The following is a 26891-nucleotide window of genomic DNA, read 5'->3' as shown; positions in this document are numbered from 1 at the left end:
GCCAATATGTTTTTGGTAAAAAAAAAATCCAATAAGGGTATATTGATTGGTTTGCGCATACGTTATTGCGTCAACAAACTATGGGATATTTTGTATGGCATTTTTATTTATTTTCTTTTTTTACTAGTAATGGCGGCGATCAGCGATTTTTAGCAGGACTGTACCATTGCGGCAGGTAAGTCAGACACCTAACTGACATTTTTGACACTTTTTTGAACCAGTGACATTATTACAGTGATCAGTGCTAAAGATATGCACTGTTACTATACTAATGATACTGGCAGGGAAGGGCTTAACACCAGGGGCGATCAAAGGGCTAAGTGTGTCCCTAGGGAATGCTTTCTAACTGTATGGGGGATGGGCTGATTGGGTGAACACAGAGATCACTGTGTTCTCCCCTGTCAGAACGGTGATCTGCCTTGTTTACAAGGCAGATTGCCATTCTGCCTCTCTGGGGAATGATCGGTGGGTCCCGGCAGACATCGCGTCCACCAGACCCGCTGATTGGCTCCCCCTCTGACTAATCAGCGTGCGCGCCCCCCCCGTTGTCTATTTCATGAAGTACATTGTTTCATGCAATAGAGCCGACCTGCCGCAGTATATCTGTGGTAGGCAGTCTTTAACCACTTCATCCCCAGAAGGATTTACCCCCTTAATGACCAGGCCATTTTTTGCAATACGGCACTGCATTGCTTTAACTGACAATAAAAAAGAGTGACAATTTTCAAAAAAACTCCAAATTTTTACTTTTTGCTATACTTTAATATACCCCCCAAAAAATAATTCTTCTTCAGTTTAGGCCGATATGTATTCTTCTACATATATTTGGTAAAAAAAAATCACAATAAGTGAATACTAGTTGGTTTGCACAAAATGTATAGTGTCTACAAAATAGAGGATATATTTATGGCATTTTTATTATACTTTTTTTTTTTACTAGTACTTTAGTGGGACTGCGACATTTAGGCAGGCAGATCGGACACTTTTTTGGGATCAGTGACAATTATACAGCGATCAGTGCTCAAAATAACCACTGATTACTGTATAAATTACACTGGCTGGGAAGGTGTTAACACTAGGGGGCGATCAAGGAGTTAAGGGTGTCCTAGGAATTGTTTCTAACTGTGGAGGGAGTGTAGTGACTGGACGAGGAGAGAGATCGCTGTTCCTGATCACTAGGAACAGCAGATATCCCTCTCCCCCCCCTGTCAGAACGGGGATCTGTTTGTTTACATTGATAGATCCCCGTTCTGGCTCTTTGTGGAGGGATTCCATGTGGCCGGTGGACAATGCAGGCGCCGGTCACACGCATTGGCTCTGGCATCGCTGGCTCACAGCCCGTATGGCTCTTAGGCCCCATACACACTATCAGATTTTCTGGGGATTTTTTCCTTCAGATTTGCCAAAACCATATAGTATGAGGTCAAATTTAGGAGCTTCAATTTGTATGCAATCAGGCATCAGGAAAAAATCAGCAGAAAATCTGATAGTGTGTATGGGGATCTAAACCGGCCAATGTACACCTAAGGTGATTCTTCCAGCCTTGCCAACCTGCCTCAGTATGACGCCGAATGGTCCATAACTGGTTAAAATAGAACTAAATCCTTCTATATATCCTATAGAGCCAAGGAAGCGGCCATCTTGGCCTCTGTTGATCTACAACTGCCATGTTGCTGCACCTATGATCAGTTATTATGACACCAGCCATGTGATGGTTTGACAGTTTGGTTGGAACAAGCAAATGTGACAGTTATATTCCTGACATGCCTGGAATGTGTTTTTTGAAATCGGTGGGTTTAGTTCCACTTTAACTGAACAAGCTGAAAATAGAATCTGATTGGTTGCCATGCACAGTTGCTTCAGATTCTGTCTGTTCCAGTTTTGGTAATACTCAGACCAGCCCGAGTGTCTGCATTTTACTCGCCATTCATTCAATGCTGATAGCGGTGAAAATAGTGGGGGGTGTCCCCAAAGTGATCTCTGCATAATGCTACTAATGAATGCTTGCATTGCTTTGACAGGTCATGTGACCAGGCTCTCCGTTCTCATTCATTCATTTTCCTCAAGTACTGGCACCAGTTTGCAATACCAGTTCACATATTTCCCATTTTACAGGTCTCCTTTTTTTTCATTCTGACCTCTTTAACATTAAACAAAATCTTGGAGACCTTAGCATCTCTTTAATAAAATAACAGTCTATACTCCCTCCTATCCCTGGACCTCCAACCATTGTGTATGCTGCTGTGCCTGCTTAGAATAAGAGAGGAAGCCAGCCACATATCTAGCTCCTCCCACTGTGTGTACAGGGGGAGGGGCCAGGACGTACATCAACTTTACTCCTGCTAGGGAACACGGCACCGCCTCCTGATTGGCCGTGGCTCCCGGTGACGTGTATTACGTGAGTCGGCGTCGGTTACTAGGAGACAAGGCGGAAGTAATAGGCTGAGAGAAGTCTGACAGAAAGATGGAGTCCCACGGAGAGGAGGAAGAGCCCGGATACCGGGGGATATTACTGACACAGGCGGCGGGGCTGCTCAGGGAACTCGGGTGAGTGTGACAGCCCCCCTCTCCTGTACACCGTGTGAGTGTGGCTATGTATATGTACACCGTGTTGTGAGTGTGGATATGTATATGTACACTGTGTTGTGAGTGTGGATACGTATATGTACACAGTGATGGGTGTACAATTGAACAGGTGTACCTAAAGTGTGTGTGTGTGTATATATATATATATATATATATATATATATATATATATTATATATAGCGGCGGGCTCCTGAAGAGCACACGCTATGCGTTTTTACCAAGTTAAAGCTCTTTACCCAAACTACAGTTTGGTTTGGGCCTATTTGATTAAATTTGGCTTCTGTGTCAATCTGACTGGACTGTGAGATGTTCGGCCCGGCCACAGGGGGCGCTGTCTTTGGTGGCAGGCGTGAAACATGGTCTGGTCAGGGGCTTAAGTTACTCTCTTTCGGAGTCAGGTCAGTGGGAGTGGCCCTCTCGCTGTGCCCTCTGGGAGAGGGTATCTAAGATGCAGACGTCATGTGGTTCAGGGTTCCGGTCCAGTATGATGTTCTGACTACTTGGTCCTGCTCCTCCTGACCAGCCCCCAGGAGAGCTATTGCCTGGGGTGCGGATCCACCTGACTTTGATGCCTCTGGGCTGGCTAGCCCAAGGCATGGAAGCTAAAAGAGGATTCCAAGGTGGTTGGGTGCCATCTCCGGTTTGGGAGAGACCCATTGTACTTCAAGCATTCCAGGGGAGGACTCTTTAGAAGAACACCATGTAAAGGTTGGTTTTCTTAACAAGAGCCTGGAAGGGCTGAAGTATCTGAGAGAATCCGGTCTTGTGGATATCGCCAAACAGGCTGAAAGATCCAGGTATCCTACAAGTGTTCTAAATCTTAGTTTCCCTACGTGTTCTGCAACAACTTCTGTGTTAAAGACTTTGTTCCTGAGTAAGCATCTTGTTGGCTGCTAGGCCTTGTGAGAGAGGGCCTGTCCAACTTGAGTGATCATCCAGCTGTGAATGGCTATTCTCTGGATGCAGTCAAAGTAAGCAAGTTCTTTAACGTTTATAGACTTTGACATTGAGAGTACCTGAATTCCTTCCCAACCCTCTGATCCCAAGTTGAAAGACTGTTCAATGGTTTGAGTTTTTGCAAATAAAATCCAATCAAGTGGATCTATTATCAGTCTCATGTTACTGGGTCATCTACCAGGGGACATCCCCCTAGACGTGCAACAAGGAGAACGGAAGGTAACGGTAAGCCCAAAAATAACCAGCAGCTCCTTTTGGGGGGATATATATATATATATATTAGGTCGACCGATATGGGTTTTTCTCTGGCCGATGCCGATATTTAGAAATCATGGTGGCCGATATATGATGCCGATTTTTTTTTTTTTTTTTTTTTTGGGCCGATATGTTAGGCTGATTTTTTTTTTTTTTTTTTTTTATTTATTTTTTTATCCCCTTTCATCTCATAAAACCTAACAGACACCTTTCCCACTGGGGCGTTTTTTTTAGGCGCTTTTGGGCTAAAAATAGCGCCTGTAAAGTGCCTGCAAAACGGCTCCCCTGCAGTCTGTGTGAAAGACAGAGTGCTTTCACACTGAGGCGATGCGCTGGTAGGATGTTAAAAAAAAGTCCTGCAAGCAGCACGTTTGGAGTGGTGTATACCGCTTCTCCACCACTCCTGCCCATTGATATTAATGGGCACCACTGCCCAAGCGCATGCAATGCGATTTGGCAGCGGTGCTTCACGGGCGCATTTAACCTCTTCTTCGGCCGCTAGCTAGGATTATATGCGCCCCACTAGCAGCCGAATAGCACCGCTAAAATTATGGTAAAGCACTGCTAAAACTAGCAACATTTTACCATCAACGTCTGCCCGCTCCAGTGTGCAAGCAGCCTATAAAATAAAAACAAGTACTCAAAACTTTTGGACGAAAAAAAAAATGGACTAACTTTACTGTTTTTTTATTTTTTTTATTTTTTTTTTTAAATCGTTTAGTGTATTTCCTCCCCCCCCCCCCCCCCCCCCCAAAAAAAAATGCATTTGAAAGACCTCTGCGCAAATGCCGTGTGACAACCGCTATTTTATTCCCTAGGATCTCTGCTAAAAAAAAATATATATATATATATATATATATATATATATATATATATATATATATATATATATATATATATATATATATATATATATATATATATATATATATATATATATATATATATATATATATATACTTTTTGGGGGTCTAAGTGATTTTCTGGCAGAAAATACAGGACTTTTACTTGTAAGCAACAAGTGTCAGAAAAGATTTAGTCTTTAAATGGTTAAACTGAGAACTCTACACACTGAGATGATTTCATTCAAGTGTAAACATTGTATCTTTCTGTTCTTTTCTTGGCAGACTGCCCAGAGAGGAGGAAGAGGTTTCTATGACACAGGCAACTTACACTGACTTCTATTACAGAAGTCATTTCCAAGTCCCGCTGTTCTAAATCGTCCTTTTTATCAGCTCAATCGGCCGATGCCGATTAATTAAAAAATGGCAAATATCAGCCGGTCTCTCTCTCTATATCTATATATATATATATCTATATATCTATCTATCTATATCTATCACGCTCTTTATTATGTACACATGTTCAATTGCTTGGTAACAAAAATTGCCAATCACATGGCAGCAACTCTGTGCATCTAGACGTGGTGTCGATGAATTTCAGCAAGTCGAACCGGAGCATCAGAATGGGGAAGAAGGGGATTCAAGTGACTTTGAACGTGGCATGGTTGTTGGTGCCAGACGGGCTGGTCTGAGGATTTCAAAAACTGCTGATCTACTGGGATTTTCACACACAACCATCTCTAGGGTTTACAGAGAATGGTCTGAAAAAGAGAAAATATCCAGTGAGCGGCAGTTGTGTGGAGGAAAATGCCTTGTTGATGTCAGAGGAGAATGGGCAGACTGGTTCAAGATGATAGAAAGGCAACAGTAACTCAAATAACCACTCATTACAAACCGGGTATGCAGAATACCATCTCTGAACACACAACATATTGAACCTTGTGGCAGATGGGCTACAGCAGCAGTAGACCACACTGGTTGCCGCTCCTGTCAGCTAAGAACAGGAAACTGAGGCTTCAATTCGCACAGGCTCGCCAAAACTGGACAATAGAAGATTGGAAAAATGTTCCCTGGTCTGATGAGTCTCGATTTCAGCTGCGACATTCAGATGGTAGAGTCAGAATTTGGAGTAAACAACATGAAAGTATGGATCCAGCCTGCCTTGTATCAATAGCTCAGGCTGGTGGTGTAATGGTGTGGGGAATATTTTCTTGCCACAGTTTGGGCCCTTTAGTACCAATTGAGCATCGTTTTACACACCACAGTCCACCTGAGAATTGTTGCTGACCATGTCCATCCCTTTATGACTACAGTGTACCCATCTTCTGATGGCTCCTTCCAGCAGGATAATGCATCATGTCACAAAGCTCAAATCATCTCATCACTGGTTTCTTGGAGTACAGTGACCTCATTGTAACGTTCAACATCCTCCACAGTCACCAGATCTCAATCCAATAGAGCACCTTTGGGACGTGGTAGAACAGGAGATTTGCATCATGGATGTGCAGCTGCCAAATCTGCATCTGTATGTATGTGTGTATGTGCTTTGGATCTAGGAACCATTTTAATTTTTTCTTAAATTGACAAATCTAATCAGTGGTACACTGGCAGTAGGTTGTGTTTTTGCACACGTTTAAAAAATAATTTTAGGCCTGTAGATTACTTAAAACCCCCAAACATTATGTTTTCTGAAAGCACACCCTAGAAAATAAATGGTGGTAGTTCCATGTCACATGGTATTAATGAAAAACTTCATTAAAAAAGTTAATTTTCAGAGGCAAAAAAATGCAATAAATTGCCACATTTTTAATTTTTGTTTTCTGTAAAATATGAAAGCCATAACCCCCCCCCCCCCCCCCATCACATAAGAGACAAAAAGTTTTATATATTTTAATATGATATCCAGGTTCATTACATTCTTGCCCGGCCTTGATGGCCAGGGAAACTGTCAACATCACTTTCAGGTCAACAACTAGAAGGGGAGGAGAGCAAACGTGTCCACTCTCTTCCCCTCTTCTCCATCCGGCGGCACCCACTATGCCAGTCCTGGGCCCACAGATGATCACGCAGAGCCATGAATACATAACAGGTGGGTGATTGCACAAGGTGTGGGGAGCATTTTGGGTGGCAGCCCAGGTGCCAAGATGGAACTTGTCGCCATGGTGACCTGGGGTTTGTCGAGCCCTGACCTAATTGTAAAACTTATATTTGCTGACTTTGGCTTCATTACTTTCAGAGTTAGGCCCAGTCATGGCTGGTGAAGTTTTGGGGGGGGGGGGGGGGCACCAGACCCTGCCCTTCCTTTTTGACCCCTCCCACTTGGTGAAAATGGGCATGGTTTGAGCGATGGAGGGAGAGAGGAATGAAGGGAAAGCAGGCCCAGATCCTACACAACAATAGAAATGTGTATTCTAGAAAGTTTAACAATCAGCAGATAAAGATACTCCAAACACCTAGTGTTGGCACTTCAATCATCCTGGCACCATGTTTGTTATGGTGTCAGGATGATTGAAGCGCATTATTTCTATTATTACATTGTAATATAAAATTAAATCATTCAACTCGCCATAATGCAGAATCAGTGGGAGCCCTGAGCGTGTCACTAGCCATGCCACCTACAACCAGATGCCATCGGGTGCCGCCAGCGGAGTCCCTCATCAAATGCAGCCTCTGTCACCCCCCCTCCCCCAAATGCAGCCTCTGTCCCCCCCCCCCCCCAAATGCAGCCTGCCTGTGTCCCATTAAATGCAGCCTGCAGCGTCTGCCACTTCAAATTCCCCCCCCCTCCCCCCAGAGGTACTTACCTTGCTGTTGTACTCTCCTGCGGTGTCTCCTTCCACTGGCAGCGCTGATGGAGGCATGGTTCCTCTCCCGGGCGCAATGAGAGAGAGATACAGGAAGTGACATCTGAGGTCAGATATCAATCAAATCTGAAGCGCCAAGAAGCTTCCGCCCGGCGCCTGTAGTATAGATTACTATGGCCAACCGGAAACTAATCGGCGCTTCAGAAAACACCTGCAAATGCAGTGCAACGTCTGCAATCTCGCGATTGCATAGATGTGACGCTTCCCATAAGGGCACTGTGTCCGGCGTCCAAACACAATGCACTTAAGGAACTTTTTTTGTTTTGTTTTGTTTTTGTGGCTGGCCTGGACCTGTTTTTTTTGCTCAGCAGGTGTATCTGCAAGATGGCGCCGGAACCGGAAGTCACATGATGCACTTCCGGGTGCCGTTTTTTTATAAGGAAGCACAGCGTGGATACACTGAGGACATGCTGCTTGGGGAAAAGTCTGCCTGAACGCCAGACCAGCGCATTTAGCGGTACAGCAGCAGTTTACTTTACGGGCAATCTCCACTTGCTTCATGGAGCTTGAGGACAGGACTGCGAATGGAGTGTCTGCTCGTATTGAACCAGCGGCAGCATCCGGGTCCCATACTACCCCCAAGGTAAGCCCTTGTCTGTGGATAGCTCTACAGCAGAGGACCTTTTGTATGGAACTGCTTTTCAGTTATGGTTCTTGTTTCTGCTTTTTTTTTTTTTTTCTAGGCCAAACCGGTGAAGAAGAAATGTGGAAACTGTAGGGCCAGGCTTTCTGATAGTTATAGAAAACTATTTTGTGAGGATTGTATTCCAGCCAAAGCTAGTTCAGAGACTGCCTCTTTTAAAGAGTTAATGTATGTCTTCCATGAAGGAGGTTGTGGACTCCTTTCGGTCCCTTAATGACAGGGTATCTGGTCTAGGACCTTCCTCGTCTAGACCCTTAGCTCAAGAGCCTTCAGCCTCTGCTAGATCCCTTCCCTTGTGTCTGTATGTATCTGAGACCATTAGTTCACACAATACTTCTGATCTAGAGAAAGGTGAGAATCCAGTTTCTTCATCTGATGAGGAAGATACAGGTATCTCATTTAAATATCTTTATCCAGTTGAAGATATTGACGAACTACTAAAGTCAATATATACCTTGGAGCAGATTGAGATGCCTCAGCAATCCCAATCTGTGCAGATTAAAATGTATAGGGGTCTACAGGGACGGAAGGCTAGAGCCTTTCCGGTGCACCAGTGACTTAGGGACATGATTCTTTCTGAGTGGAGAGAACCTGAAAAGAGATTGTTCCACTCCAGAGGACACAAAAGAAGATTCCCTTTTCAGTCTGGGTTTGAGGAGGTTTTTTTTCACATGTCCCAGATTAGATGCCCCTATGTCACAGGTGTCCAAAAGGTCAGATCTTTCTTTTGAAGATTCTGGGGTCCTTAAAGAGGAAGTAAACCCTGATGAGTTTACTTCCTCTTTTTTTCCCTGCAAAGGTAAAGCATAATGGACTACTATGCATCGCATAGTAGCCCATTATGTGTCACTTACCTGACACAGGAGCCAGCGAAGTCGCCGCTGTCCCCTGTAGTCCGCCGCATCCATCTTGCTGGTGGCGTCTCGCAGCTCCGCCGAATGACAGCGGCGAAGCCGCGATGACGTCACTCCCGCGCATGTGCACGGGAGTCGACAAATGCGGCAGCTCCATTCTTGGAACTGCCGCGTCTATGGCGACAGCGGTGCCCATTTTCGGGCAAATATCTCCTAAACCATATAGGTTTAGGAGATATTGCTTGGACCTACAGGTAAGCCTTAATCTAGGCTTACCTGTAGGTCAAAGTGGTTTGTAAGGGTTTACAACCACTTTAAGGATAAAATGGATAGAAAGGCCGACTCATTGCTACATAATGCAGCAGCAGATTCAGTGAAATCGGCAGCCATGGCTTCTGCTCTAATTAATTCTGCGGCATCCCCTTTGAAGGCAAGCTCTTATTTGGTTCCTCCTTAGAGGAGGTCCTAGCCCATTCCTCTGAGAAGAGTAAATGGTTCCCTTCTTCCCAAAGGAATAAAACCCAGAATAAGAGGCCTTTTCGTGGCTTCCAAAACAAGACTAATTTTAAAACCAACAGGCAAAGAAGTGGTCTTTTAACAAAGACAAGCAAAAATCAGGGGCTCTCTTTGCTCCTTCAGCCCCTTCCAAAAATCCCCAGTGATGCCAGAATAGGGGTAGGGGGAAGCTTGTCCCATTTCATCAAGCAATGGGCAGAGATTTCCGACAATTCCTTTATTCTTCAAACTCTGGAAAGGGGTTACAGGTTGGAATTCAAAAATCTCCCTACACCCCCCCCCCCCCCCCCCCCCAGAGGTTTTTTTTCTTACCATTTGCCAAGAGACGGCAAGCCATGTCAAATCTGATTTTTGTGCGGGAAACAGAGGGAGTTATTTCTCCTGTTCCAGAAACTCAGCGGCTTTTGTTTGGTCATCAATTTTAAGCGTCCTGAACAAATGCATAGTCTACGGACGTTTCCGGATGGAGAACATTTATTCAGTAAGGAATCTGTTGTTTCCAGGGCTCTTTATGGTTACCCTGGATCTTCAGGACATTTAACTTCATGTACCAATCTGCCAGAGTCACCGGAGGTTTCTCAGGTTTGTGGTTCTCATGGGGAACGAGCCAAGTCACTGGCAGTTCAATGCCCTTCCTTTTTGGTCTCTTGGCAGCACCCAGAATTTTTACCAACACCATGGCCTGGTTTCAGATTCAAAGTGTCTCAATCGTCCCATATCTAGATGATTTTTTTGATCTTTGCTCGTGACAAGGATTCCCTTGTTCAGGATTTGCAGTTGGTTTTACGGACCTTTCAGAAATTGGTGTGGAAAGTCAACTAACGAAAGTCTTGCCTGGTGCCCTCCCAGAGCATACTTTTCCTGGGTTATCTAATAGACTCTGTTGTCCAAAAGATTTTTCTTCCCGATGAGAAAATTTTGAAAATTATTCTTCTCTCCATGCAGGCCTTCAAGTTGCTCCCTCAGACCTCCCTTTGGCAGATCATGCAGTTGCTGGGGTTAATGACTGTGGCTATTGGGGGTGCCTTGGGCCCAGTTACACTCCAGACCCCTTCAGGCTTTTCTCTTGCTCCATTGAGATCGCAGGAAGAGTTCTCTTGATCAGGTGGTGCAGCTGCCAGGAGAAGATTTTCTCGATCTCTCTTGGTGGGAGCAACGAGAACATCTGCAGAGGAGGAAGGATTGGGCACAACATTCCCTGGTAAAAATTACCACGGGCGCCAGTCTGTGGGGTTGGAATGCTCACTCGCAAGACTGGCTGGCCCAGGGAGCCTGGTTGCCAGAGGAGGCAGTCCGCTCCTTGAATTTCAGAGAACGTCTAGCCGTGGGGAGAGCCCTTGTGTCTCTGGAAGAGAGGGTCTATTCAAAAGACTTATTAATTTTCTCAGACAATGCCACAACTGTGGAGTATCTAAACAAGCAAGGGGGCACTCGCTCAAAGTCACTTCTGTCATTAACACAGCAGATTCTGTCCTGGGCGGAGATCAATGTCACTTCAGTCAGGGCAGTCCACATCAGGGGGTCAGAAAACGTGTGGGCAAACTATTTGAGCAGGGTGAGCATCAGTTCCAGCAATTGGGAACTACATCAAGGCATGTTCCAGGAGGTGGTGCTAAGATGGGGTCTTCCCACAGTCAATCTTTTTGCCTCCAGTCTCAACAGAAAACTGCCAGCATTCTTCTCTCTGAAGGGAGAGACAGAGTCCTTGGGGACGGATGCTCTCTCCTTCCTGTGGGATTTCACGCTGGCTTCCGCCTTCCCTCCTTTCCCCAACCTACCTCTAGTAGTTTAGAAAATTATTCAGGAATGGCAGAAGTTGTTCTGATTGCCCCTTGGTGGCCCAGGAGGAGTTGGTTTTCCTCTCTGAGGGCCCTCTCTGTGAGTCCTTCCTGGCCTCTACCAGTTCGGAACCAGTGTTGCATCCAAACCCTCCATTTGACAGCCTGGAGGCTGAGTGGCGCATCCTACAGTTAAGGGGATGTTCAGAGAAGGGTATTCAAACTATCTTGGACAGCCATAAGTTAGTCACAAGAAGTACCTATGGGAAAGTTTGTAAAACTTTTATTTCCTGGCTAAGGAAAACTGGTTTAGATTATTTTTCCACTCGCTGTATTTTGGATTTTTTTGCAGACAAGAGTGGAAAAGGGAATCTGTCAGCACCCTTAGGGTTTAGATTGCTGCCCTATCTTTGTTTTCAGAGAGAAAACTAGCAGAGGATCCTTTTAGACAGGAGGTTCTAGACATGCATATTCCTCCCTGGGATCTGTCGTTAGTGTTAAATGCGCTAACAAGGGCTCCTTTTGAGCCTTTGCATGAGGCTTCCCTGAAATTTTATTTCTTTTAAGATCTCCTTCCTTTTAGCTATTACGTAAGGAAGAAGGATTTCTGATCTAGAGTCTCTTTCCTGTAAAGATCCCTTCCGGAGGATGAGAGAGGACAGGGTAGTGATTAAGCCTGATCCTTTATATTTACCCAAAGTCTCTTTCAACTTTCATAGGTCCCAGGAGGTAGTTCTTCCTGGTTTATGCACCTCTCCCAAGAATGCGGAGGAGGAAAGATTTAGTCTGTTAGACGTAAAGAGATATCTTCTACTTTATCTAGAAAAGTCCAATCATTTTAGGAGTTCCTCTCAACTGTTGGCATTATTCAGTGGCCCCAAGAAAGGTTCCAAAGCATCAAGAAGTTCTATTGCTAGGTGGATTAGGGGAGCTATTTGTGAGGCATACAAAGCGTCGGGTCACACCCCTCCTTCTAGAATTAGGACCCATTCAACGCGATCCATAGCCACATCATGGACAGAAAGAGCGGGTGCTTCATGGGAAGAAATTTCTAAAGTTGCCGTCTGGTCCTCATCTCATGCATTTGTCAAACATTATAGAGTACAGATGCTTTCCAGCCAGGACCTCTCCTTTTGTAGGAAAGTGCTTCAGGCTATCGTCCCTCCTTAAGGTATAGAATCTTGCTTATCCTCTCAAGTAGCTGTCCTGGAAGGTGAGGGGGAGGAAAACCCCCGTTAGACTTAATGGTAACGGTATTTCCAGGAACCTTCCAGGACAGTGTCTATATTCCCACCCTATTCTGTTTTTTTATTTATTTATTTATTTATTTTTTCACTGGTCAACCTTGTTTACCTGGTGGTGGTGTTTTTTTTTTTTTTTTTTTAATTTTTTGAGTTTCTGTTTTTTTTTCCTCTACCGAGTGCGCTTTTGGTGGAGGTTTACTTGATCTTCTAAACAACTGAGGGTCAGAAGGAAGGGGTGGGGCATTTTAAATTGTATCTGATTTGTGTTTCCTATAGAGGGCGGAGCCAGTCATCTCTCAAGTAGCTGTCCTGGAAGGTTCCTGGAGATACCGTTACCGGTAAGTCTAACGGGGGTTTTACTATGCAGTGGGGCTGAGCCCTTAGACTTCTGGAGCGGGGGGAGAAGACGCTGCAGAAGGATTGGATAATTAAGATCTTCGTCCTACCTTTTGTCCCCTAGACCTAAACAAGCAATTAACCCTTAACCACTTGAGGTCTGGGCCATAGCCGAATGATGGCTACAGTGCGGACCTCAATTCCCGGGAAGCTGTCATAGGACGTCTTTCCCTGCAGGGCGCACAGGGAGCGCGCTGTGATCACCGCATCACTGAGACTTGGCTGATCACCGATCCTAGTAAGGGGCCGGTCCCAGCCCCTTATCATGTGATTAGCTGTCAGCTGATCACATGATGTAAACAAAAGCTCTGTGGTTGGTTTTTTTTTTTTTCTCCTCACGCTGACAGCGGCTTATGTTGAAGGGACATCGGTCCCAAAGAGGAAGGAGGCACATCTGCCTCCTCTGTGCCATTCAATACCCCCTGCCAGTGCCATCTGTCCTTGTCACCTGCCAGTGCCCACAAGTGCCACCTGTCAATGCCCACCAGTGGTGCCAATCAGTGCCATCTAGCATTGCTGCCTATCAGTGTAAGCAATCAGTGCCCATCACTGCCACCTCATCAGCGTACATCAATGAAGGAGAAAAAGTACGTTTGCAAAATTTTTATAACACAATAATATATATATATATATATATATATATATATATATATATATATATATATATATATATATATATATATATATATATATATATATATATATATAAAAAAATTATATTATATTTTTTATAACAAAAAATAAAAACTGCAGAGGTTATCAAATACCACCAAAAGAAAGCTCTATTTGTGGGATTTCATTTGGGTATAGTGTTCCATGACCACGCAATTGTCATTCAGAGTACATCAGCGCTGAAAGATGAAAATTGGTCTGGACAGGGGTTTAAGTGCCCAGTAAGCAAGTGGTTAATGCTCAGGCACAGCACATCTGCAAGGAATCATTGTGTTCACACTGTGCGGCCGTGGGATACAGCAGGGTGTCTGGAGCGTCCCTGTTCACTGTTTCAGGTCCAAATTAGGTCCACATTTTTGACTGAATTTGGACCTGAAACTGATCCAAAGACTCACAAACCCTGTGCAATGCGCTCCGTGGCCTCCCTGAACACTCTCCTGTCATGAAAATAAACCTGCATCCCATTCGCAATAGTGTGAACCCAGCCCTAAAGTTTTCTGGATTTGGGCTTCAAAATATAAGTTCAACTTTTCTTATGGTTTGTCGCTTTTAAAAGTAAATGTTGTCATGACTAAAGTCACCACTGGGGGCTGTATATAGCTTGTTCATGACTTAGACTGCTAGCAGAAGCTGCAGACTTCCCTCCGGCTAGCAGTCCCAGGCCTCCGGTAGGATACTGGGGGGAGGGGTTCAAAAAACACCCCCCCACCTTCGTAGAAGCTCTCCCCCTCTTCCTGGATAGATAGGGGAAGCTAGAACAATCTGCGGATGCCTCTCCGTTCACCACCTCTGCACGGCGATTTGTCACCAGCTCTCCTCTTCACCGTTCCCCCCCATGTACACACACACACACACACACACACACACACACACACACACACACACACACACACACACACACACACACACATATATTATATACACACACACACACACACACACACACATATATTATATACACACGTCGGATCGGAGGCCTGTGCTTGCATGGAAAAACGCAAATTTGAAGAGGAGGGGGTGCGGTTGGAACACAGAGGGGGCATGGCTTGGCGTGGCGTTAGTGTGTAGCAACGTCCAGTGCAGGAGTGCATTATAAAAAGCTCCATTTGGCTGATTGCAGCTGTTGGAGGGACACGAGCAGAAGGGGGCATGTAAGTGGTGACACAGGCATTTCCTAGGCACATTTACTGAAGCATAAGGCTGAGCATTAATAGCGGCGGCAGTTGCTGGACTATTTGCGCAAGCAGTGGGTGCAATTTCTTCTGGTAGTACCACTGCATTGTGCATCAGGCTATGGTCAGAAGGGGAGGTAGAAACACCCCAAATTTCCCTCAGGGGACCATGAAAAGGCTGATGACTCCTCTTTTGGGGGGTCAAATGTGGAAGGACCTCCTTCGGCTTCACAATTTGAGAGATTGATGGTGCAATCTCTTAGTGAGTTGGTCCGCTCCACTTTTATGCTACCTTTTTAACTGAGTTGGTTGATAAGCCCACTTCTTGTTTGGGTTCACTAAAGCATCCTCAAGCTGTGCATTCCTTTCCTGTCCATTCATTGCTGGAACAGCTTATGTATTCTCAGTGGGATCACCCAGAAAAGTATTTTTTTTTTCCTCCCAAAAAGTTTCCAACTCTTTATCCTATGCAGGAAAAATTCACTAAAAAGTGGGAGATACCAGCAATTGATGCTGCTATATCCTCTGTGAATAAAAGTTTGACTTGTCCAGTAGACAATGCTCAAATGCTTAGGGATGCAACGGATAAAAAAATTGGAATTCCTGTTAAACGCATTTTCTTTGGCAGCTTCAGTGACTCAACCTGCGGTGGCAGTAATTGCTGTATGTCAATCCTTGAAAGACCAGTTTAAACAGGTTCTCAAGGCTATCCAAGCTACCAGGGGCCTTATGTTTTACAATAGCCGCTATGAGAGATTATATTCAGGCCTCGCGCCTTACACTTGGGCTGGTACATATGCGTAGAATACTATGGTTGAAAAATTGGTCAGCCGAAGCATCTTGCAAAAAGCTCCTGGCTAGTTTTCCTTTCTGTGGTGAATGGCTGTTTGGGGATGATTTGGATAAATACATCCAAAAAATTTCTAGTGAAAAAAGTACCCTTTTGCCAGTTTTTAAAAGGAGTAAACGTATTTTAATTTAAACTAGCTCCTTCTGCAGTGCCAGGGGCATCAGCCTCCAGGCAGTCACGACAGCCCTTCGCCATCAAGTTCAAGAGGTAAACCTCAGGGTCAACCCCAGGCACAAAAGAAGTCCTTGGGGGAGGAAACCTACAAAACAAAATGCTAAAGCCTCCTTATGAAGGGGCACCCCCGCTCGCTCGTGTGGGGGGGGGGGAGACTTCTGCAGTTCTCAAGAGTCTGGCAGGAAGAGTGTCGAGACAAATGGGTGACTTCCTCTGTAGCTCTAGGGTACAAGCCAGAGTTCCGAGAGTTCCCGTCTCCTCATTTTTCTCAGATCAAACATTCCCTTGGATCCAGAGGAAAAAAAAGTCTTTCAAGCATTGGACCATGTTTTGTCTCAAGGAGTGATCTTGGTGGTCCCCATGCAAGAGCAGGGATTGGGGTTTTATTCAAACCTTTTCACAGTGCCAAAAACAAATGGAGATGTCAGACCCATTATAGATCTAAATCGATTCCTGAATATGCGCTCTTTTCGCATGGAGTCAATTCGATCAGTAGTCTCCATCTTACAAGGAGAACTTCTGTCGTCAATCCACATCAAGGATGCATACCTCCATGTGCCTATTTTCCCCGCTCGCCAGAAATATCTACATTTCGAGGTAGACAATCTTAATTTTCACTTTGTAGCTCTGCCTTTTGGTCTAGCTACTGCACCTCGAGTGTTTACAAAGGTTCTGGCCAGATTAAGGGCCCAAGGTATAATGATTATAGCTTACCTAGATGATCTGCTCTTGATAGACCAGTCGGTAGCCCGCTTAGACCAAAGTATGGTCACCACAGTCAACTACCTGAAATACCTAGGTTGGATTCTCAACCTAGAAAAAATCTTCCTTTAAAACTGTCAAGGAGATTGGAATACTTGGGTTTGATCATAGATACAGCCCAAAAAAAGGTATTCAAGGCAAAGATCGGCGCCATAAAGGAACTGATTTCAGGTGGTCAAAGCAAAAAATAATCTTTCTGTTGGGCTTTGTATGAGGTTGTTGGGAAAGATGGTGGCTTCATTCAAGGCCGTTTCATTTGAAGCTGCTGCAAAACAGTATCCCACTAGCTTGGGACGAGAAGGTCCAAACTCTAGATTTCCCAATGTGTCTGTCTCCGAGGGTGTGCCGGAGCCTCAGTTGGTGGTAGATAACCAACAATCTGCAAAAGGGAAAATTCTTCCTACCAGTTACCTGGAAGGTGGTAACAGATGCCAGCCTTTCAGGTTGGGGAGCAGTCCTGGAAGAGGCGTCTGTCCGAGGGAAATGGTTCAAATCAGAAATGGACTTGCCCATCAACATTCTAGAGATTCAGGCAGCGAGCTTGGCTCTGAGGGCCTGGACTTTCAGGTTATGGAATTGTCCTGTCAGGATCCAATCCGACAATGCCACAGCCGTGACTTACATCAGTCATCAAGGGGGCACAAGAAGTTGTGTGGCCCAGAGAGGTAAATCGTATCCTAACTTGGGCAGAAAACAAATGTACCTTGCCTATTGGCAGTCTTCATTCCAGTAATAGAAAATTGGCAGGCGGACTATTTGAGTCACCAGCAGTTGTTCCCGAGAGAATGGTTCCTTCACCCCAAGATCTTCCTGGCAATATGCCGAAGATGGGGGATCCCGGACGTAGATCTATTTGCATCCAGGTTCAACAAGATTGACAACTTTGTCAAGAACAAGGGATCCACTAGCATGCGGAACAGATGCCTTGGTGGTCCCGTGGAATCGGTTCTCACTGATTTATGCATTCACTCCTATTCTGTTGCTTCAATGACTTTGCAGGATCAAGCAGGAAGGGAAATCTGCGATTCTTGTGGCCCAGAAGATCTTGGTATGCAGAGATCATAAGGCTGGCAATAGGGGACCCATGGACCCTACCACCATGTCCAGACCTACTCTCGCAAGGTCTAGTATTCCATCCTACTTTACAAATGCTAAATTTAACGGTTTGGCTATTGAGACCCACATTCTGAAGAAGCGTGGGCTGTCAAGTTCAGTGGTATCTACCTTGATTAATGTAAGGAAGCCGGCTTCTAGAATTTATTATAGATTGTGGGATGCATATGTTTCCTGGTGTGAATCCAGGGGTTGGCACCCCAGTAGGTATGTCAAAGGTAGAATCCTTGACTTTCTGCAAATGGGGTTAGAGATGAAGAAGCTGGTCTTGAGTACTATCTAAGGCCAGGTCTCTGCCTTATTGGTATTGTTTCAATGACCACTTGCATCGCATTCCATAACTTTATACAGGGGGTTAACACGGCTTAATCCACCGGTTTGGTCACCCTTGAAACCTTGGGACTTGAATTTAGTTCTGTTGGCTTTATAGAAACAGCCTTTTGAGCCAATACATCATATTCCCTTGGTCCTTTTGACAAGGAAACTAGTTTTTCTGGTAGCCATATCTTCTGCAAGAAGGGTAACGGAGTTGGCTGCTCTTTCTCGTAAAGAGCCATATTTAATTATTCACAATTTCTAAATGGATTCAGCAAGTGATGACCGGACTTTTCGATGGTCTTCCCCACGGACTTTCGGCAGAGTTCCGATGGACTTTCTGAATGAACGGACTTGGCCACACACAGTCACTCCAAAGTCAGACGGATTCGAACGTGATGACATATGACTGGACTAGAATAAGGAGGTTCATAGCCAGTAGCCAATAGCTGCTCTAGCATCGGTCTTTGACTGTCAGACTAGCATACTAACAAACAATGTAGCGCTGTAATGTCAAAAAATGCAACCAAAACCTAGATAAAAATCACCAAATGATCTGGTAGTGAAAGATTTAGAGACAGCACACATTACATGTTGTGCGATCCTGTGAGAAATACAAAAAAATTTGTGCTAAAATACCAGTACAAACATAGACAAGTCCAACTATGACAAAATAATGTGAAACGTGAGTCCAGATATTTCGTTGGTATAAACTATGTATAGCCTTCCGTTCACAGCCAGAAATTATTATAGAAAACGGTGGATACCCTTACCGAAAGTGATGGACACAAACTACTGTATAGTAAATGTGTCATGCAGGCTTGGTCATGGATCACCATCCGAGTAGTCACTGCCCACTTCAGGATCGCTACACTTCAGGTCTCCAGGGGTTCTCGACTCTCTCTCGGAAGTTCCAGTAGGTTAGAAGCTCGGAGCAGGTTCACCATAAACAAAAAAAGTAAGGACACAATGCCTCTCATAGTGAAATTCCACCATTGAAGGTTTTATTAGAAAAAATTCCAAATGACATAAAAATTACATAAAAAATATCCAAAAAAATCACATTATACGAATTAAAGATAAAAAAGCAATATGGGGAGCATGAAACGCTAGACCAACGCGTTTCGACTAATAAGCCTTCTACTGGGGCAGTACCTCCAGGTTTTTTTTTTTTTTTTCCCAAGACGTGGCTGAATACATCTTGGCCTAAATGTATGACTAAAATTTAGTTTATTTTTTTCAAATATAGTTTTTATTCAGTTCCAACAGAAGGGAGAAAGGGTCCCCACATTACACGTCAGGGTTACATCACATCCCGGTATGGGATCACTACTTTCATGAGAACACAATAAACATCAAGGTAACCCCATCTGTATACTTATAACAACATCTAGAGGCCCAATACGCCTAGAGACCCCCCGGGCAGTATCAATGCACCTCCGCCAGGGGGAGCAAGGGCCCTCACTCCCGTCCTTTTCCGTTTTACAGGGGGGTCAAGGGGGAAAGGACAGTTAGAGAGGGAAGAGAAGGGGTGTGCGAGGGGGAGGAGGAAGGGGGGGGGGCAGGAGACGCGATGGCAGCCAGAGAGCAGAGACTGAAATGGGTTGGCGAAAAGCTCTAAGTCTGCAAGAGACGTCGACCCTCGTGTGCGAAGATGAAGAGATTCCAATTGTCCAAAGTTTGTTTAACCACTTGCAGACCAGACCAATTTGCTGGTCAAAGACCAGACCCCTTTTTGCGATTCGGCACTGCGTCGCTTTAACTGACAATTGCGCGGTCGTGCGACGTGGCTCCCAAACAAAATTGACATCCTTTTTTCCCCACAAATAGAGCTTCCTTTTGGTGGTATTTGATCACCCCTGCGGTTTTTATTTTTTGCGCTATAACCAAAAATAGAGCGACAATTTTGAAAAAAACACATTATTTTTTACTTTTTGTTATAATATCCCCCAAAAATATATAAAAAAAAACATATTTTTTTTCCCTCAGTTTAGGCCGATACGTATTCTTCTACATATTTTTGGTAAAAAAAATCGCAATAAGCGATTATTGATTGGTTTGCGCAAAAGTTATAGCGTTTACAAAATAGGGATAGTTTTATAGCATTTTTATTAATAATTTTTTATTATTTTTTTTTTTTTTTACTAGTAATGGCGGCGATCAGCGATTTTTTTTTTTTTTTTTTTTTTTTTTTTTTTTTTTTTTTTTTTTTTTTTTGTGACTGCGACATTGTGGGGTACCCATCGGACATTTTTGACACATTTTTGGGACCATTGTCCATTTATACAGTAATCACTGCTATATAAATGCAGTGATTCCTGTGTAAATGGCAGTGAAAGGGTTAACCAGTGGGTGGCAGTGTAGGGGTTAAATGTTCCTAGGGGTGTGTTACTAACTGTGGGGGGGTTGGGCTTTCATTTAGTGAACACTGATCTCTGCTCCAATCACATGGAGCAGAGATCAGCGTCACTAGTTGCTAGGCAGAATGGAGAAATGTTGTTTACACAGCATTTCCTCCATTCGGCCGCTCCGTGAGACGATCACGGGGATGCCCGCGGCGATCGAGTCCGCGGGTCCCGTGACCAGACTCACAGGGGTCCCGACCAGCGTGGGAGCGTGCCGCCGGCGGTGCGCTCCCGATGGCAGGGCGGCATTGAATATTGGACGTACCTGTACGCCAGTATGCCTGCCCGTGCCATTCTGTCGACGTACATCGTCGTGCGCTGGTCGGGAAGTGGTTAAACACTTCTTGTTTGTTTTGTGATGTGAGGATCAGATCCTCCATCTTCTTTAAAATTGAGTTTATTTATTTTATAAAAATCACAGAGGCAATCAAATACCATCAAAAGAAAGCTCTATTTGTGTGGAAAAAAAGGACACAATTTTCGTATGGGTACAGCATTGCAGGACTGCGCAATTACCAGTTAAAGCGGCGCAGTGCCAAATTGTAAAAAGACAGTAGGTATGAAGCGCAGCCTGCTTATTAATATTTGCACTGAACTAGTGTGATCTGATTGGTTACGAGGCCGCTGGTTTTACATAAATACTGACTTCCAGTTTGGTAGATCACACCCTCAAATGAAGTCAGGGACGTGATCTACTGGAAGTGATGTGTGCGTTCCACGGGCTGGGCAACTAGGAAGCACAGCGCTGCTGTACACCGCGGGTGCCCTTTGTTTCCGGCGACCGGGACAATTCACAGGCACAGTGCACTTTATTATTTTGCTTCATTTTAACTTTAATTTGGTATGCTTAACTTGTATAAAGGGGGTGTTTATGATTAATAAAACTTTTTAGCAGTATTACACTATGTGGACATTTCATTCCTCTCACATGGTTTGCTGGAGCCCCTGATAGCGTGACTGATATCTGGTGGAGGTTTGTGGTAAAACGGCAGAGAGGCATGTTTATCATTAGAAATACAGCAAAACTGTGCCTTTAGTGAGTGCATCCCCATAGGGGAAGCTTCCCACACGTGGAGAAGTGTATGGTGGTAGTTATAAAAGCTATAATAGACCTTCTCCATCTCCTTTTGTATGGACTATATATGAAAGCTTGCCTGGTCAATTAGATCGGACAGGAAGCACTGCTGCAATATTTTTAAGGACTTTTTTTTTTTATTGAGACTCTTTTTTTTTTTATATATTGCATTCACAATATAGTATATGTGCCTAGCACTACCATCCCCAGTTTCAGAGCATAGTCTATAACCATCATCAGCAGAAATCCACTGCATTATGGTCGACTTGTTTACTCCATAATCTCTGCCCTATCTATGTAATAAGGCTATGACTCAGCTTCTAAAGCACACACTGTCTCCTGGTACCAGTAGGAGAAGAGCACTGATACAAACCCATACTAAAAAAAACTGCCATTGCAAAGCCTTTAAATGTTTGCTGTGCATTAAACTTGACTATTCCCTGAATGCAACTGTATGCTATAAGAGGTGTTCTCTTATTTTTACTTTTATACCCAAGCATCTGTATGAGTAAATATATTCTTATACTCGCACACCAAGCATCCCTGTACAGTAAAAAAAAAAAATCTCATACACCAGCAGCCATGTTTTAATAATATTAGCATTTCCAGCAGGCAGTAAGTAAAGTCTTTGTTCTTTTGAAAAGCAACAAATGCCACTGGTATCTGACAATTCTGGGTGTGTTTTGATACTTTGTCTCCAATCACGCCCTGTAGTGACATATTGGTCAGGGAACAAACCAAGCTTTCTTTTGGGGTGTGTGTGGGGGGTGTTTTTTTTTTATTTATTTTTTTTTTTCCTTCTAACAAATGTGTACCTGTTTGAAAAGGGGTAGGCAGAGGTTTCTCTAGATCTCTTCAAAACCTTTTAGGGCAGCGTTAGATGGTGTTCCTCCCATAACCAATATAACTTTCTGCACACGCTATCAAGTTAGTGGTACCACTACAATACCACCCATAAATCTAGAAGGTTGGTAGCACAGAGGAAAGGGGAATTCATGTTTAAACAGTGAAGCTCTTGGCTGGCCAAAAAATATCTCAACCCAGCATATTCAGAATACCTAAATTCTCGTTTTTGTCTAGGAAGATGTAATACAAATAGCTGTCCTCTTCTCTCCTGGAATGTGAGTGGGTCCTCAACATCATTGTGTGAAATACAGTACTGGCAGTGACTGCTGGTCTTTTATGTGATGATGTGAGCAAGTGGGATGGCGTCACAGCCAACAGATGGCCTTAAAGACCCATTCTGGGGAGTGCGATCATTAAACCTGTAACTAGCGGGCAGGAAGACTGCATGATTAAAGTAGTCCTTGGTATTGGTCCCCAGACAAAACCTATTCTGCATATTTCTTTGAAGGGGCCCTGATATTTTGCCCAAAATGGCAGTGTCTCCTGTTGGCTCACCTCAGCAGGAAGGCTCTCTTGCCACCTCCCCACTGCAGCTGTCCATCCTGGGTAAGCTGGGAGGTGTCACAGCCTTCCCATCAAAAAAACAAGTGATTGGGGCAGCACAGTGGCTAAGTGGTTAGAATTTCTGCCTGGCAGCACTAGGTTTGTCGGTTTGAATCCAAACCACAGCACAAACTGCCTGGAGTTTGCATGTACTCCCTGTGCCTGTGTGGCTTTCCTTTGGGTATTCCTCCTACACTCCAAAGATCTGCTGGTAGGTTAATTGGCTCCTGTCTAAATTGGCCCTAGTGTATGTATGTCTGTCTGTGACCTTAGATTGTAAGCTCCTTGTGGGCAGAGACTGATGTGAATATACGAATAAAAAAAAAAAAAAAAAAAAAAAAATATATATATATATATATATATATATATAATATAATATAATATAATATAATATAATATAATATAATATAATATAATATAATATAATATAATATAATATAATATAATATAATATAATATAATATAATATAATATAATATAATATAATATAATATATATATATATATATATATATATATATATATATATATATATATATATATATATATATATATATAATATATAATGTAAAGCGCTGTGAAATTGTTGACAATGCTATATAAGTACCGGTAACAAGTAAAATAAAAAAGCCGCTCAGGAGTTCACGTTCTGGAACATGGAGGTCACGTGCTCCCCCATACCCAGAAAAGGATCACGGGTCAGAAAATATACCTTGCTGGAGGTAGACCTTGAAGACAGAATTATCACTAATAGAAGAAAAGTCTCAATTTTTAAATACTGCAATTTTTTTATAATTTTATTTTTTTTTCCCCTACATTTTTCTTTATTTTAGATACTCTGGGCCTTTGTCTGAGGAAGATTCTCTGCTGGATTCCTGTGCGTTAGGAGCTGCATGTCAGCAGTTTACCGCACTGTGTGTGTGGCTGGTGTCTGAGCTGAAATCTGTGTCTTATCTAGTGGAAAATGTCAGCCCTACCGAAGGTGAGAGCCAGCTACATATATCAATAATGTCTCTATTCCAGCTTTGTGTTGCCTCCTAACTAGCAGCTAAAGTATATGAATAGCCAAAACTTTTTTTGTCGTTTTGATTTGTGTAGGGAATGATTATAACCTCTGTCAGATTTTTATGAGCAGGTGTATACTGCTGAATTTCCTGAAGCTTTTCTTTTCATTACTAAATAGGGGAGGTTGTTTGGGTGTACGATGTTTAGATATTGGGCAGTCAAGGGCTCACGCTACACACTTAGGGGCTTCCATGATCTTAAAGTCCAGATACAATATATTTTTTTTTTCTGTAAAATAAGATGAGAAACATTCAAACAACCAATGTGCTTCAGTGACTAAGGCCCGATTTACGTTGGCAGTGTCAAAACTGTGTTCATTTGTCTTTAGAAGACATTTCTAAATGCATACAAACGTATGTAGTGGTTTATTTTTAATGGTGCCATTTACCTGCGTGTTGGTGCAGTCCATTTAGCTGTGTTTAGAGAAAATAGAATTCTCTGCATCCAGGATTTGATTAGAAATTCTAAATGCTGCTAAACCTGCTTTAGGCTGATCTTGATGGTTTTCATTTAACCTTAAATAGTTCATTTGGACCATGCTGGTCCAGATGAGGCATCTCCCTACCAGTTGTGTGTGCTGTATAAACTTTGTGTAGCCTGAGCTACATACAGTATACAGTGCTGCATTCTGGCAGTAAGATGAGAACTTCTCGTCCCACTTACAGAACAAAATTTGAATGAGCACTGCTCTTCCACTCAGAGGATGCTTTATATGCTATGAATGAGTACAAGGCTTTCTCTAATTGGCTTAGGTAGCGTTTTTGACATCCTTAGCTTGCCTCTCTGCCTCAGCTGATCAGAGGAAGTGTGGTATTCATTCATAGAATACAAAGCTTCCTCTGAATGGCTTAGAAGGGCTCAGCCCGACATGATTTTTTATCTGGAAGAGGATGTTCTTATTTCACTGCTGGAACACAGAGCTGTATACTGTATGTAGCTGAGAACACATACAGCTTATACAGAGCACAGCTGCTGCAGCTGTTGGCAAGGTAAATGGTTTGTTTGAACCAGCTTGGTTTAAAGGGAAAAAGGTGATATAAGCATTACTTACCAGTTTACTTCTCCTGCATTTAGGGCTGCTAAACCTGCCAAAAATGATAAAGGCATGTGAACTGAATATATTAACCACAGTTAGTTAAGGTAATGACTTCATGTGTTTTCTTAAAAAAAAAAAATATATGTATGTATGTATGTATGTATGTATACATATATATATATATATATATATATATATATATATATAATATATATATATATATGATGTGTCAAACAAGGAAATGATTCAAACCTCCATCAGTACCCCATTAATTGACACCTCATCCCTTTTTAGAAATATCAAAAAAGGTTTTTTAAGGTAAACCAAGCCTAAGGGAGTGGGATGTTAACGGTGCAATAAGTCAAAAACTGTATTCTTATTAAAAAATTACAAAATTTATTTATACATAATTCATAAAAGCAGAACAATGATCTCTATAATCATACTGAGGTTATATACAACTTTGTGGTCCAATAGATGGTAAAGTTGAGGTAGTTGCGATTGATTTATCCCGACATGTTTCGCTTAATGCTTCATCAGAGGATAAGCCAACTACCAACATAATAAATTCAAAAAAGAGAAAACATAAATTAATTTCACAAAATACATTTCTTTGTACATAATTCATACAAGTAATCGACATATATAGTGTTTAAAGGACACGAGTGAGGTTCAAAGAAATGATGGAAATATGCTCACCCCCATTTTACCGACCCATTCGTACCCCAGGAAAAGTTATATGACTACCAGATGGATAGAGGAATGCAGGGCAACAAGTACAGCAGCCAGGCAATATAGCTGGAGAGGGCATTGACGGCGGCTAATTGGAACAGAAAAATTGTATCATATCAGCATACTATTTATAAATAAGAGCTATGTTGTTATTATATTTTATACTATAGTCAATATATAGGAGTAATCTGTAGCCTTTTTTTTTAAAAAAGAAAAGAGAATTATATTTTAATATAGCAATCATTTCAAGATTTTTTGCATTTTTAATTTTAATGAATAATTTATACTAGTGGGGCCCAATTACTATTTATTTGAATACATCCACTTACATTTACTGACGATAAAGTAGAATTTCCTTAATATATTTTATTTCCCAGATATTATATTATATCCACCAAAGTGCATAAGGAATTCTCCTTCAGGTTAAAACAAGCCCAGAGTGATAGCACACTCACATGGGCTCTGCAACCTGTTTACACGATATCTAAGAGAAAAAAAATACATTTACCATTAATTGAAGTGTGGATAAGGAAAGAGAGTCATTCTCAGCAATCAAATATTAAAACTACTGACCAGCCAGCAAGCGTGGACTTCCTCCTAGCGCGGCTCCCCCACAATAGAGCCGAATGTTTTGTGTCCCAATAAATATACCGCCGTCCATCGAGCCGGCGTCTGACGTCACCGGCTCGATGCGGACGTAAACAGCGGCAGTGCGCCTGCGCGAGAGAGCCATTAGGGGAATCTGGAGACTACATTTCCCACAAGGCCTCGGTGCAAACACCGGTGTTCAGGGAAACGTACAGGAGGGGGCAGCCAGAGCGCAGCTAAAGCAACGCTCTGGCTAGCACCCCCATATTGCTCCAAGAGTGTGTGTTTCCCTGTCTCGCACGCAGGGACCACCGCTAACCAATGGGCAGCCCGCTCAATCAGATATAATCCGATCCAGCAAAGGTGCCCTCGGGCGTCCATATGCTCCTCTCCAATGCCAAAGTGCCAAAAGCTGCCGACCAGGAGTCATGCATCATAATTGCATGCGATATTCGAACAAATCATGAATCGCATGCCAGACCACATGTGGGGAATGGAAAAGATTTATAAATAAAAACCAATGGGGGATAAAAAATACAAATAGATAA

General features: G+C 43.2%; 1 pseudogene across 1 annotated transcript in view; it reads left to right on the top strand.

Moving 5' to 3' along the window:
- Window positions 1-2378: 2378 nt before the first annotated feature.
- Window positions 2379-26891, top strand: part of LOC143982188 (protein FAM98A-like) — a 60124-nt pseudogene continuing 35611 nt past the window's right edge. The window contains exons 1-2 of the transcript XR_013274414.1: window positions 2379-2547; window positions 23756-23904. The product of XR_013274414.1 is annotated as a protein FAM98A-like (transcript). The remainder of the gene's footprint in view (window positions 2548-23755; window positions 23905-26891) is intronic.

The sequence above is a fragment of the Lithobates pipiens genome, unplaced genomic scaffold (genome assembly GCF_037356315.1).
Source record: "Lithobates pipiens isolate NorthernLeopardFrog02 unplaced genomic scaffold, aLitPip1_a1.2 Scaffold_1, whole genome shotgun sequence".
Lineage (NCBI taxonomy): Eukaryota > Metazoa > Chordata > Amphibia > Anura > Ranidae > Lithobates > Lithobates pipiens.
This window is presented reverse-complemented; position numbering and strand designations above follow the sequence as displayed.